Below are 15,996 nucleotides of genomic sequence, written 5' to 3'. Positions count from 1 at the left end.
TCTCAACTGCACACCTTGGTACATGGTCACCTCCATCTAGTAAACCAACAAAGACACAATAAATCTTTTTGGTGCTTTGAATCTTTTGACTTCCCCTTACACTGTCAATCAGAGAAAACTGCATCTAAATGGCTCATGTAATTAGATTGGGCCCACTTCAATAATCTCCCAGAAAGTTCTCATTTTATTGACTCAGTTAACTGATTAGTGACCTGAATTGCTTCTTAAAGAATCCATTTTTCCATATAACATAACATCATTGAGGGGTTGATATCTCATCTTGCTAAAGGCTCTTTTCACAATCAAGGGGAGACAGTATATAAGATCAAGTGTCATTGGGGGTCATTGGCATTCTGTATAACCCAGACTTATCTGCCATTCATGCTTCCCTGAGATGCACCTCACTCAAACCTGTATAATGAGATAATCCCCCTATTTCTTATATGAAAGCACCTGAAAGATTGGAGACTGAGACATTTTCTCTCTAATTTGCTTGTACTTGCCCCTGTGGCCATTCTCCACCTCTCTCCCAACCACCCCCACCTTGTACAGAAAGTCAGCCCCTGTATCTCTTCCCTCACTTAGAGAAAATCTAGATGGCCCAAGTTATGTTTGCTAATTTTCAAGAATATTTCCTTTAATCTTGACAGTAGCTGAAACAACCCACCTTCCCATGCTACAGCTCCATAAAACAATACATATTTCTGACCCAAATCAGAATGTTCATTGGGAGGCTTCTCAGGCCAGATATTTTGAATAAAGGCTAACAGTGCTCTGCTTGATCTCCTTCTAGTTTTTGGTACACTGACTTGAACAGGGCTGGACCTCCTACCACTCAGTTCAGCCACTTCCAGAAACCCCTTGACATCTCTCCACCTGAGAGTCCCAGCAAATATGTGGCTGAGGAAGGCCCCTCCTAAGCACTGCTCCGCTCTCTTTGCTTTACAGCGTGGTTTAAACCCTTATTCTCTCTCTTCTTTGTCCTTGGTCTAAGCTTCTTGACCTAATCTGTTTCACCATGATACTCATGGTTATCTAGACAACCTGAGAAAGCAGTGCTGAGGAAATGCTGAATTTTTTTCTTCTATCTTCTTATCACTTGACTATGAGAAACTGACAGTCATTCAAAAACTTTCAGGGTCATTTTCTGCCTTTTAACATGACAAAGATTATGGTACCAATAGTGCTAAACACTTGAAGCTCAGCTAGGATTTTATAAAAGAAAATTTAGAATGTCACAGTCTCATTAGGGGAATTTGAGATATAAATAAGACCCTCTCAGTTTATAGTACCTTAAAATCAAAAGGTTTAAAGATTCTAAATATTTAATCATCTACATTTTTAAAAATCTTGTGAAGATGAATTTATAAATATATAAAAACTCTAAAAATGTAAGAAAAGTTGAAAATTCCTTTCTTTAACCATTCCTGAGGATAGACAAATAAAACAGACAATCTAACCCCCAAATTTAATGGTATTCTGGTTGATTCTTTTCCAAACTTGTTTTCTTACCTGATTTCCTGATCCATGACCTCTTGAAGTCCACAGTATTTGATATTAGCAGATATTTTAGGAGGGTATTGGTATAAGAGTCAGTTTTCCTTCGGAGAGAGGCTCTTGGAAAGCTCAGCTTTCCCTAAGGAAAGAAGATGGAACTCCTAGTATCATGCAGGACTAGACACCATGTCAGGACTGGGTCTGTAACAACTGTAGATTTATAAGGGGGAGGGAAAGAGAGACACTGTAGGACCTTGGGGGAAAGGGAGGGAGGGGAGGACTGCCAGAGGAAAAGGCCAGAATAGCAGGTCTTACAGGTGTAATTTTAAAAAGAGCAAGAAACCTGTTTTTATATTGAAAGGAAAATGCAATGGAAACAGCAATAGAAATTAGGAAGTGAGACATAAGACATCGCAGTTAAAGTCCTTTTCTTCCAATGTGCTGCAAACGTTACTTCATTTCATGTAAAGGACCATGAGCTCTCTGAAATTTTGCTCTAATAGCAAGGCTAGTTGTCTCCCCATGGTTACACAGATATTTGCAGGAGGCAAAGGACATTAGTACTTGTAGCATCATGAGTTTCACAATATTCATCTCAGTTCCCCTTACTCCCTAGTCCCATGGTGGGGGCAAAACTGGGCCCATACAGGTGCCTTCACATGTAGTGGGTTATGTTATAGGAGAGGAATATCCCCTACAATTACACTAAAGGAGCTTGGGTAACATGAATCTTTATGATGGACAGTAAGCTAGCCTACTCCTTACTTCAGATGGAGACAGTTTTCTTGTATTGGACAGTAACCAGGTCTGACTTACTTCACTCTGGATGGAAACACTATGTCAATTTTCTAAAACTATAAGCAAGCCTGCCTTTTGCTTTGGAGAAAGATGCCATCTCTACTTTTTTTTTTTAACACCTTTATTGGAGTATAATTGCTTTACAATGGTGTCTTAGTTTCTGCTTTATAACAAAGTGAATCAGTTATACATATATCCCCATATCTCTTCCCTCTTGCATTTCCCTTCCTCCCACCTTCCCTATCCCACCCCTCTACGTGGTCACAAAGCACCAAACTGATCTCCCTGTGCTATGTGGCTTCTCTTGGTTAGCTATCTATTTTATTGGTAGTGTATGCCCATGCCACTCTCTCACTTTATCTCAGCTTACCCTTCCCCATCCCCGTATCCTCAAGTCCATTCTCTAGTAGGTCTTTGTCTTTATTCCCATCTTGCCCTTAGGTTCAGGACCTTTTTTTTTAGATTCCATATATATGTGGTAGCATACGTATTTGTTTTTCTCTTTCTGACTTACTTCACTCTGTATGACAGACCCTAGGTCCCTCCACCACACTACAAATAACTCAATTTCATTTATTTTTATGGCTGAGTAACATTCCATTGTATATATGTGACACATCTTCTTTATCCACTCATCTGTCGATGGACACTTAGGTTGCTTCCATGGTTAGCTATTGTAAATAGAGCTGCAATGAACATTGTGGTACATGACTCTTTTTGAATTATGGTTTTCTCTGGGTATATGCCCAGTAGTGGGATTGCTGGGTTGTATGGTAGTTCTATTTTTAGTATATTAAGGAAACTCCATACTGTTCTCCATAGTGGCTGTATCAATTTACATTCCCACCAACAGTGCAAGAGGGTTCCCTTTTCTCCACACCCTCTCCAGCATTTATTGTTTGTAGATTTTTTGATGATGACCATTCTGACCAGTGTGAGATGATATCTCATTGTAATTTTGAGTTGCATTTCTCTAATGATTAATGATCTTGAGTATTCTTTCATGTGTTTGTTGGCAATCTGTGAGAAATGTCTACTTAGGTCTTTTGCCCATTTTTGGATTAGGTTGTTTGTTTTTTTGATATTGAGTTACACGAGCTGCTTGTAAATTTTGGAGATTAATCCTTTGTCAGTTGCTTCATTTGCAAATATTTTCTCCCATTCTGAGGGTTGCCTTTTGGTCTTGTTTATGGTTTCCTTTGCTGTGCAAAAGATTTTAAGTTTCATTAGGTCCCATTTGTTAATTTTTGTTTTTATTTCCATTTCTCTAGGAGTTGGGTCAAAAAGGATCTTGCTGTGATTTATGTCATAGAGTGTTCTGCCTATGTTTTCCTCTAAGAGTTTGATAGTTTCTGGCCTTACATTTAGGTCTTTAATCCATTTTGAGCTTATATTTGTGTATGGTGTTAGGGAGTGATCTAATTTCATACTTTTACATGTACCTGTCCAGTTTTCCCAGCACCACTTATTGAAGAGGCTGTCCTTTCTCCACTGGACATTCCTGCCCCCTTTATCAAAGATAAGGTGACCATATGTGCATGGGTTTATCTCTGGGCTTTATTTCCTGTTCCATTGATCTATATTTATGTTTTTGTGCCAGTACCATACTTTCTTGATTACTGTAGCTTTGTAGTATAGTCTGGAGTCAGGGAGCCTGATTCCTCCAGCTCCATTTTTCTTTCTTAAGATTGCTTTGGCTATTCGGGATCTTTTGCATTTCCATACAAATTGTGAAATTTTTTGTTCTAGTTCTGTGAAAAATGTCAGTGGTAGTTTGATAGGGATTGCATTGAATCTGTAGATTACTTTGGGTATTAGAGTCATTTTCACAATGTTGATTCTTCCAATCCAAGAACATGGTATATCTCTCCATCTGTTTGTATCATTTTTAATTTCTTTCATCAGTGTCTTATAATTTTTTGCATACAGGTCTTTTGTCTCCTTTATTCCTATATATTTTATTCTTTTTGTTGCAATGGTAAGTGGGAGTGTTTCCTTAATTTCACTTTCAGATTTTTCACCGTTAAGGTATAGGAAGGCAAGAGATTTCTGTGCATTAGTTTTGTATCCTGCTACTTTACCAAATTCATCGATTAACTCTAGTAGTTTTCTGGTGACATCTTTAGGATTCTTTATTTATAGTATCATGTCATCTTCAAACCCATCTCTATTTTTAAAGGCTCTTCACTACACAGACAACCTTGCAAAGATTGTCCAGAACAAAGGGCAGTCAGTGCCTCTGCTTGCATGAAGTGCAGAAACATCAGAGCCCTGCACAGAATTATTTCCCAAGGCTTCTCTGAACATTTTTTTTACTTCCTCAATGAAACAATAGGGTTCTTTCCACTTGTGATAGTCAATGACTTTTAGAAAAAAAATGATTTGCATGGGTTTAAGTGTCTGGGGAAGGGTCCTTGTGTAACTGGCAACAGAGAGGTGCTCAGAGCATTTGGCAATCTTGAAATGTATGGAGTTGAAGAATGATTGTGCATAAAGCATTATACAAACTAGAAACCTTTTATCATCCCTATGATACATTCTGAATAGCTCCTAAGGTGTTGCAGGCATAACCTGCAGACAGCATCTCGAATTAACATTTTCTTGAGAAGTGTTACAATCAGGATATGAACCCAGTTTGGGCTCTTACATGCTGGAACACTGCCTCCACCCTAGAGAAGGAGATGGCCTGAACTAGTTAGTGGCAGCTGTAAAGCAGAGAAGGCCACACACTGGAGAGCTATTAAGACACTAGAAAGGGCAAGTCTTGGTGACTGCTTAAAGTTATATCACCTTCTTTTCATAATAACTGGGAATGATGAGTGGAAGTTTGGGTTCAAGAATTTGCTCTTAAATTTTAATGAATTGAATATTGGTTCAAGATGGTGGAGTAGAAGCGTGTGCTCTCACTCCCTCTTGCAAGAACACCAGAATCACAGCTAACTGATGAACAATCATCAACCAGAAAACACTGGAACTCACCAAAAAAGATATCCCCACATCAAAATACAAAGGAGAAGCCACAGTGAGAGAGTATGAGGGGCGCAATCACAATAAAATCAAATCCCATAACTGCTGGGTGGGTGACTTCAAACTGGAGAACACTTATACCACAGAAGTCCAACCACTGGAGTGAAAGTTCTGAGCCCCATGTCAGGCTTCCCAATCTGGGGATCCGACAACAGGAGGAGGAATTCCTAGAGAATCAGACTTTGAAGGCTAGAGGGATTTGGTTGCAGGACTTCGACAGGACAGGGGGAAAGAGAGATACCACTCTTGAAGGGCACACACAAAGTAGTGTGCTCATCGGGACCCAGGGCAAAGAGCAGTGACCCCATAGGAGACTGAACCAGACCTATCTGTTAGTGTTGGAGGGTCTCCTGCAGAGGCGGGAGGTGGCTGTGTGTCACCATGAGGGCAAGGACACTGGCAGCAGAAGTTCTGGGAAGTGCTCCTTGGTGTGAGCCTTCCCAGAGTCTGCCATTAGCCCCAACAAAGAGCCAGGGGAGGCTCCAGTGTGGGGTCGCCTCAGGCCAAACAACCAACATGGAGGGAACCCAGCACCACCCATCAGCAGACAAGAGGATTAAAGTTTTACTGAGCTCTGCCCACCAAAGCAAAAGCCAGCTCTACCCACCACCAGCCCCTCCCATCAGGAAACTTGCACAAGCCTCTTAGATAACCTCATTCACCAGAAGGCAGACAGTAGAAGCAGGAAAAACTACAATCCTGCAGCCTGTGGAACAAAAACCACATTCACAGAAATATAGACAAGATGAAAAGGCAGAGGGTTATATACCAGATGAAGGAACAAGATGAAAGCCCAGAAAAACAACTAAATGAAGTGGAGATAGGCAACCTTCCAGAAAAAGAATTCAGAAAAATGATAGTGAAGAAGATCCAGGACCTCGGAAAAAGAAGGGAGACAAAGATCAAGAAGATGCAAGAAATGTTTAACAAAGATCTAGAAGAATTAAAGAAAGAACAGAGATGAACAACACAATAACTGAAATGAAAACTGCACTAGAAGGAATCAATAGCAGAATAACTGAGGCAGAAGAATGGATAAGTGACCTGGAAGATGGAATGGTGGAATTCACTGTTGTGGAACAGAATAAAGAAAAAAGAATGAAAAGAAATGAAGACAGCCTAAGAGACCTCTGGGACAACATTAAATGTAACAACATTCACATTATAGGGGTCCCAGAAAGAGAAGAGAGAGAGAAAGGACCAGAGGAAATATTTGAAGAGATAATAGTTGAAAACTTCCCTAACATAGGAAAGGAAATAGGCAACCAACTCCAGGAAGTGCAGAGTCCCATACAGGATAAAGCCACAGAGAAACACACCAAGACACATAGTAATCAAATTGGCAAAAAATGAAAGACAAAGAAAAATTATTGAAAACAACAAGGGAAAAATGGCAAATAACATGCGAGGGAACTCCCATAAGGTTAACAGCTGATTTCTCAGCATAAACTCTACAAGCCAGAAGGGAGTGGCATGATATACTTAAAGTGATGAAAGGGAAGAAACTACAACTAAGATTACTCTACCTGGCAAGGATCTCATTCAGATTTGATGGAGAAATCAAAAGCTTTACAGATAAGCAAAAGCTAAGAGAATTCAGCACCACCAAACCAGCTCTACAACAAATGCTAAAGGATCTTCTCTAAGTGGGGAACACAAGAGAAGAAAAGGACCTACAAAAACAAAGCCAAAACAATTAAGAAAATGGTAATAGGAACATACACATCAATAATTACCTTAAACGTAAATGGATTAAATGCTCCAACCGAAAGACACAGGCTTGCTCAATGGATACAGAAGCAAGACCCATATATATGCTGTATACAAGAGAACCACTTCAGACCTAGGGACACATACAGACTGAAAATAGGGGGGAAAGGAAGATATTCCATGCAAGTGGAAATCAAAAGAAAGCTGGAGTAGCAATACTCATATCAGATAAAATAGATTTTAAAATAAAGAATGTTACATGCCTCAAGGAAGGACACTACATAATGACCAAGTGATCAATACAAGAAGAAGATATAACAATTATAAATATATATGCACCCAACATAGGGACACCTCAATACATAAGGGAACTGCTAACAGCTATAAAAGGATATCGACAGTAACACAATAATGGGGGGGGACTTTAAGACTTAACTTACACCAATGGACAGACCATCCAAACAGAAAATTAATAAGGAAACACAAGCTTTAAATGACACAATAAACCAGAAAGATTTAATTGATATTTATAGGACATTCCATTCAAAAACAGCAGATTACACTTTCTTCTCAGGAGCACATGGAACATTCTCCAGGATAGAGCACATCTTGGGTCACAAATCAAGCCTCAGTAAATTTACGAAAATTAAAATCATATCAAGCATCTTTTCTGACCACAACACTATGAAATTAGAAATCAACTACAGTGAACAAATGTAAAAAAACACAAACACATGGAGGCTAAACAATATATTACTAAATAACCAACAGATCACTGAAGAAATCAAAGAGGAAATCAAAAAGTACCTAGAGACAAATGTCAACGAAAACACAAAGATCTAAAACCTATGGGATGCAGCAAAAGCAGTTCTAAGAGGGATGTTTATAGCAATACAAGCCTACCTCAAGAAACAACAAAAATCTCAAATAAACAATCTAAATTTACACCTAAAGGAAGTAGAGAAAGAAGGACAAACAAAACCCAAAGTTAGTAGAAGGAAAGAAATCATAAATATCAGAGCAGAAATAAATGAAATAGAAACAAAGAAAACAATAGCCATATTCAATAAAACTAAAAGCTGGTTCTTTGAGAAGATAAAAATAATTGATAAACCATTTTCCCGACTCATCAAGAAAAAGAGGGAGAGGACGCAAATAGTTAAATTTAGAAATGAAAAAGGAGAAGTTACTACAGACACCGCAGAAATACAAGGCATCCTAAGAGACTACTACAAGCAACCCTATGCCAATAAAATGGACAACCTGGAAGAAATGGACAAATTCTTAGAAAGGTATAACCTTCCAAGACTGAACCAGGAAGAAATAGAAAATGTGAACAGACCAATCCCAAGTAATGAAATTGAGACTGTGATTAAAAATCTTCCAACAAACAAAAGTCCAGGACCAGATGGCTTCACAGGTGAATTCTATCAAACATTTAGAGAAGAGCTAACACCCATCCTTCCCAAACTCTTCCAAAAATTTGCAGAGGAAGGAACACTCCCAAACTCATTCTATGAGGCCACCATCACCCTGATACCAAAACCAACAAAGATAATACAAACAAAGAAAATTACAGACCAATATCACTAATGAATATAGATGCAAAAATCCTCAAAAAAATACTAGAAAACAGAATCCAACAGCACATTAAAAAGATAATACATCATGATCAAGTAGGATTTATCCCAGGGATGTAAGAATTCTTCAATATATGCAAATCAATCAATGTGATACACCATATTAACAAATTGAAGAAGAAAAACCATATGATCATCTCAATAGGTGCAAAAAAAAGCTTTTGACAAAATTTAACACCCATTTATGATAAAAACTCTCCAGAAAGTGGGCATAGAGGGAACCTACCTCAACATAATAAAGGCCATGTATGAGAAGCCCACAGCAAACATCATTCTAAATGGTGAAAAACTGAAAGCATTTCCTCTAAGATCAGGAAAAAGACAAGGATTCCCACTCTTACCATTATTATTTAACATAGTTTTGGAAGTCATAACCATGTCAATTAGAGAAGATAAAGAAATAAACGGAATACAAATTAGAAAAGAAGTCATACTCTCACTGTTTGCAGATGACATGATACTATACATAGAGAATCCTAAAGATGTCACCAGGAAACTACTAGAGCTATTCAATGAATTTGGTAGAGTAGCAGGATACAAAATTAATGCACAGAAATCTCTTGCACCCCTATACACTAATGATGAAAAATCTGAAAGAGAAATGAAGGAAACACCCCCATTTACCATTGCAACAAAAATAATAAAGTACCTAGGAATAAACCTACCTAGGGAAACAAAAAACCTGTATGCAGAAACTTATAAGACACTGATGAAAGAAATTAAAGAGGATACTAACAGATGGAAAGATATCCCATGTTCTTGGATTGGAAGAAACAATATTGTGAAAATGACTATACTACCCAAAGCAATCTACAGATTCAATGCAATCCCTGTCAAATTACCAATGGCATTTTTTACAGAACTAGAACAAAAAATCTTAAAATGTGTATGGAGACACAAAAGACCCCAAATAGCCAAAGCAGTGCTGAGGGAAAAAAACGGAGCTGGAGGAATCAGACTCCCAGACTTCAGACTCTACTACAAAGGTACAGTAATAAGGACAATATGGTACTGGCACAAAAACAGAAATATAGATCAATGGAACAGGATAGATAACCCAGAGATAAACCCACACACCTATGGTCAACTAATCTATGACAAAGGAGACAAGGATATACAATGGAGAAAAGACAGTCCCTTCGATAAGTAGTGCTGGGAAAACTGTACAGCTACATGTAAAGCAATGAAATTAGAACACTCCCTATCACCATACACAAAAATAAACTCAAAATGGATTAGAGACCTAAATATAAGTCCAGACACTATAAAACTCTTAGAGGAAAACATAGGAAGAACACTCTGTGACATAAATCACAGCAAGATGGTTTTCTATCCACGTCCTAGAGTAATGGAAATAAAAACAAAAGTAAACATATGGGACCTAATGAAACTTAAAAGTTTTTGCACAGCAAAGGAAACTACAAACAAGACGAAAAGACAACCCTCAAATGGGAGAAAATATTTGCAAACCAATCAATGGACAAAGGATTAATCTCCAAAATATATAAACAGCTCATGAAGCTCAATATCCAAAAAACAAACAATCCAATCCAAAAATGGGCCGAAGGGCTTCCCTGGTGGTGCAGTGGTTGAGAGTCTGCCTGCTGATGCAGGGGACATGGGTTCGTGCCCCGGTCTGGGAAGATCCCACATGCCGCAGAGTGGCTGGGCCCGTGAGCCATGGTCACTGAGCCTGTGCGTCCAGAGCCTGTGCTCCACAACGGGAGAGGCCACAACAGTGAGAGGCCCATGTTCCGCAAATAAATAAATAAATAAATAAATAAATGGGCCGAAGACCTAAATAGACATTTCTCCAAAGAATACCTACAGGTGGGCAAGAAGCACATGAAAAGCTGCTCAACATCACTAATTATTAGAGAAATGCAAATCAAACTACAATGAGGTATCAGCTCACACCAGTTGGAATGGGCATCATCAGAAAATCTACAAACAACAAATGCTGGAGAGGGTGTGGAGAAAAGGGAACTCTCTTAACCTGTTGGTGGGAATGTAAATTGATACAGCCACTATGGAGAACAGTATGGAGGTTCCTTAAAAAACTACAAATAGAACTACCATATGACCCAGCAATCTCACTGCTGGACATATACTCAGAGAAAACCATAATTCAAAAAGACACATGCACCCCAATGTTCATTGCAGCACTATTTACAATAGCCAGGTCATGGAAGCAACCTAAATGCCTATCGACAGATGAATGGTTAAAGAAGAAGTGGTACATATATACAGTGGAATATTACTCAGCCTTAAAAAGGAATGAAATTGGGTCATTTGTAGAGACATGGATGGATCTAGAAACTGTCATACTGAGTGAAGTAAGTCAGGAAGAGAAAAACAAATATTGTATATTAACGCATATATGTGGAACCTAGAAAAATGGTACATATGAACTAGTTTTCAGGGCAGAAATAGAGACCCAGATGTAGAGAGTAAATGTAGGACACCAAGGGGGGAAAGGGGTGGGGGTGGGTGGGTGGTGTGATGAATTGAGAGATTGGGATTGACATATATACACTAATATGTATAAAATGGATTACTAATAAGAAGCTGCACTATAAAAAAATACAATAAAATTCAAAAATTAAAAAAAAAGAATGTTGCCTATAGCCTGAAATATACAGGATAGCCCATTCTCAAGGCTCTGACCTTTAAGCATATAACACTCTTCCATTCATACACAGATAAAAAGTTGCAGAATAGAGAATAACATTTGTCTTGTTGGAGGTTTACAGGAACATTTTGACCTGACCTATGAGGACAGTTGCAAGAACAACGGATTCCCACACCAAGAAGTTTGCAACTACCAACCACATCCCTTCCTCACCTTGCCTTTAAAAATGCTTTGCTGAAACCCTTTGGGAAGTTAGGGATTTGGGGAAGCATGAGCCACCCATTCTCCTTGCATGGCCCTTCAATAAACCTCTCTCTGCTCCAAACTCCAATGTTTTGGTTTATTTGACTTCATTGTGCATCAGGCATGTAAACTTATGCTTGGTAACAGCAGGAGGCCTGATCTCCTTCATCCTTTCTGGACTACATCTTTGCTTCCCTTTTGCAGCCTTTCCTGGAAGATCTTTTCTCACTCTCTCCAACTCTTAAGGACACGAGAATTGGGCACCTGGGAGCATTCATAGAATGATAAAACTCCACCTTTGCCTAAAGGAAAGTGGGACTGATTGTGGAGAGGACACCTGACCTTGGACAGTTCTAGCCTATGCCTGGAAGGGCCTCTCCCCATTCTGGGAATCTCTCTGAGCCCACATCACCTTTGTCCCTTCTCAGTGTCCTGGCTTTGTTCTGCTCACTTCATAGGCTTTAATTTTGCCTATACCCTTTCCTCTGGTCACGTTACAACAAATCTTCCTCATCTACTCTGGCAAAACCACGCAAGCTGGACAGTGAATGAGGAGGTGGAAAAGGAGTTCCTTCATTGCCTCCACCTCCTCCCACGTACACATTTTATAATTTTACAAAATTAAATATTTCTATGTAATTTATAATAGCTAATATTCAATTCAATAGTGTGCCACAATTTCTTAAACTTATCTGGCTTGTTGACTGTCTGTATTATTATTATTTTCATTTTAGGAAAGATAGGAATAAAAACTCTTGTAAATTAATAGTTAAAAATGCTCAGGATTGTTTGCAATGGTGTTGTTGTTTTCATTTTAAGAAAATCAGTAAGTACTTCTTTCTGTGAAAAGGCTGGCAGCGAAGAACTAGTTACAAATTTCCTATATTCTCGAAGTAACCAGTTGGCTTAGAGACCCAGAATATGAATACCAAGTGGCCTTATTCAAGTTCCAGGTAAACTACATATGATAGTGTTTAGCACATCCTTAGGAGAGCAGCAATACATTGATATCCAGTCTAAACCTGATTAAAGAGAAAACTTTTCAAAAGATTTAGCAAGTGACAATATCACAAATTTTTCCAAGTGTCTTCCTAATTCTCTGTCCTTTCATTGCTCTTAGGAGAAGGCAGAATTTTTATTTTATCATCACCAAATGACTTACTCACTTTTTGAAAATATATAGCATCACCAGCTTAGGTTTGAAAAATAATGTCATCTAAACCTTCAGTATCAGAGGGACTGATTACTTTCAAAGGGAGGCTGAGAATAACCAGAGAATATTTACATGATGATCTATGGAATAGGAAACCAAAGGAGAATTCACAATATAAGCTGGCAAAGAGAACTGAAAAGCTTCGACCAAAGGTATGAGAAAAATGAGAAGAGTGATATTTTATGATGTCACATGTCAATAACAAACTGACCGTAAGAAAGTGACTGATCCTTGACTTGGAGTCTGCAAATTTGGGATGCTTCCTCTCACTGGACATACCTGTATTTTTAGTCTTTTGATGGAGGAAATATGGTAATTGCTGATAACCAAAAAACTAGGATTATATCATTTTTTACATTCTTTAATTCCAGTTAATTATTATGTCTAGTCTTACCTATATCCAATTGTCTGAATGTGTGTTTGCTGAAAATCCCTGGGAACCTACCCTTTTCATTACTCTCTTTTCCCCTTTCTCTAAGAGCTCAGGTGGTCCACTAAGAAAATCCACTCCCTCCATGCTTCTGAGACCCCTTCCTGAGGTTTGTTGATAGTGATCACACTCTAAGATCCTGGAGAGTTTATAACTCATGTAATACTATATCCACTTTGCTCTAATTATGGTTCAAAGATGCACAGTAATTCAGGCTTCGAGCAACAGCCCATGACATTTTCCTGACCATAGTGATATGCTCAGTTTTGTCTAAAAAGGCAGGAGGAAGTCAGTATTATTCTTTTATCAATTGAGGAAATAATATATGTTCTACTGATATTGTTAAGGAAACAGTAGCCCCAGCTGCTCCTGGCAACTCTCTTGAGCTATGAAAAAAAGGAAGCCAGTAGAGGAATTAAGGATACAGATAAAAGAGAATGTAGACAGGAGAACCCAAGAGAAATGACACTTGAGCCCTGGTCAAACTGAGCTCAAAGCCTTCCTCACTGCTAGATTTTTCAGTAATGTGGTCCAGTAAATACCTTAAATTTTTGAGCCAAATCATTCTGGGATTTTTCTTACTTTCAACTTCAAATGTCATATCTAACACAATGGGTTCTCCAACAGGAAGGATAGGATCTGGTCCCCACAGCTGGAGTGGCTCACCTGCCATCAAAGGGAGAACTCAACTAAAATAGAAACTGACACAAGCACAATTACTGTGAACTTTTCAAACCCATGTTGTGACTTTAAACAGGGAAGAAAATCAAAGCGTCTGACATTGTGCAATCATAAATTCATTGAAACTGATGGAGAAGTGTTTCCACCAAAAATGCTGAAGGAATATTTAGTCAAGGTAGTCTATCCTAGAAAGAACAAATGACATTTAACAAACATTAAAAGAAAAAGACACTTACGATTCTTTTCATCTCTTTATTTAAGAAGTAATACCCTTACATGGCAAGACTGTAGTGTTCTTGACCCACATGGAAAATTTTGTCAGTGTTCTCATAGAATAAATGTTTTTTTCCAGATTATGGAAAATCTGACCAAAACCATTTGTTTCCCCAATGGAAGCTTGTGGCGAGGGAAGGGTGATGATAAGGGGGGAAGGTAGATTAGTGGTCTTGAAATATGCAGATGCATGAAAAGTCTGGGTCTTGCCATCAGTTAGGTGAGGGGAACTTCTTCAAAAAAGCATCATTTATTTTTTTAAGTATTAAAAAACATGTATTCTTGAGCAGTGATTTGGATGGAAGTAGTGTTCTGAGAAACTTTTTGTTTTTTTTTAGGATAATGAAGCTATTCTAGTATTATTTAAAATAAGAACAACCTTTAAACCATATGAAGTGGGCAATAGGGGAGAAGCACACCTTCCTGGGAAGGGTCCTCCGAGAAGGGTCTTCTCAGGGGCAAAGGCAGCAAGGGTGGGTGGGCTAGAAGGGAGTGCAGGCCTGGACGTCAGCGGTGCTTCCTCGGGGCGGGTTCTGCAGGTAGGAGAGGTGGCTCTGCGGCTTGGCAGCTCCTGGCTGGAGTGGAGGGAGCTGGCCTGGTGGTCCGTGCCAGTGACTCAGGCAGGGGTGGGGTAGGGCAGGGGTCAGCTAGGTAAAAGAAATGTGAGTTTGAGTGTCAGGAGGAGGTGGCCTTGGCTCTCAGGACTCAAGGGGGATGTCAGGCTGCAGGAGGCCCAGACCCGGGAGTGCTGATCCGCCCCCATCTCTCCAGCGAGGCTCTGTGACTGTGCCCTGGGCGGGTGGGGGGTGGGGGGGCCTCACAGCAGGGTGGGCGGCAGACAGGGAAGGCTTAGGCAGGGCTGCTGGTCAGGCTGGGGCTCAGTGTCCTCTTGTCGGAGGCACTTGCACCCGGAGCAGATGCTTCTTCTCAGAGGCCCCGGCCTGGGCACAAAGACAGGGACCACTGCATTCCTCATCACGGGCCGGAAGGCCGACAGCCTGGGCTCGGGGCTCTCAGACCTGAGAGGCCCGTCGAGCCGCCTTTGTCCTTCCTCGCATCGGCTGAGGGCCCTCAGCGCGGTTTCCTTGGCACAGGTGTCCGGGGACTCATGGCTGGGCGGACACGTGGACAAGCTGCTTAGGCTTTCAACGGGGGGCGGTACGGATGTCCACCAGGCTCTGCGTGTGGCAGGAGAGGCCGGCGTTCCACTGGGACCTCATCTTGAAACCGTTGCCATGGCCGGAAAACCCCAGCCCCGAGGAGGTGCGGAGGGGCGGCCCGCTGGGAAGGCGTGTCCAGCCCTGGGGCGTCGAGGACCCGCGGACCGGGTAGTACTTCCAGCTGCGCAGGGCGGCGGGGAGCGGCCGCCTGCTGCGGAACCAGAGCCCGCGATCCTGGCGGCGGCGGCGGTAGCACAGGATTGGGCGCCCGTCCCGGCCCATCGGGAGGCAGGTGCCGCGGGCTGGCCCGGTCCATGGGAAACATGGGGACCGGCGCTTCCGGGCGTGGGCTGGCTGTGTGGCCTTGGCCGTGCCCAGGTACATGCTCAGGTAGCTGCTCATGCTCGCGGGTCAGCGGGGTCGGACCTTCGACGGGCTTTGGCTTCTGGGCGGCCCCGAAGTCTGTAGACGCGAAGCTTACGGCGCTGAGGCGATCGTTGGCATCGGGGCGTGGGACGGTTCGTGGGGCGTTGGAACCTCTGGGCACGAGGTCCTGCACATGCCAGGCCGGGGCCTCGCGTACTCACCCGGGGCCTCACGTACTCACCCGGGGCCTCGCGTACTCACCCGGGGCCTCGCGTACTCACCCGGGGCCTCGCGGACCCGGGGCCTCGCGGACCCGGGGCCTCGCG

The sequence above is a fragment of the Monodon monoceros genome, unplaced genomic scaffold, assembly GCF_005190385.1.
Source record: "Monodon monoceros isolate NGI ecotype Baffin Bay Population unplaced genomic scaffold, NGI_Narwhal_1 Super_Scaffold_19, whole genome shotgun sequence".
In the NCBI taxonomy this organism is placed as follows: domain Eukaryota; kingdom Metazoa; phylum Chordata; class Mammalia; order Artiodactyla; family Monodontidae; genus Monodon; species Monodon monoceros.
The sequence above is the reverse complement of the archived record's forward strand: the minus strand, read 5'-3'. Positions refer to the sequence as shown.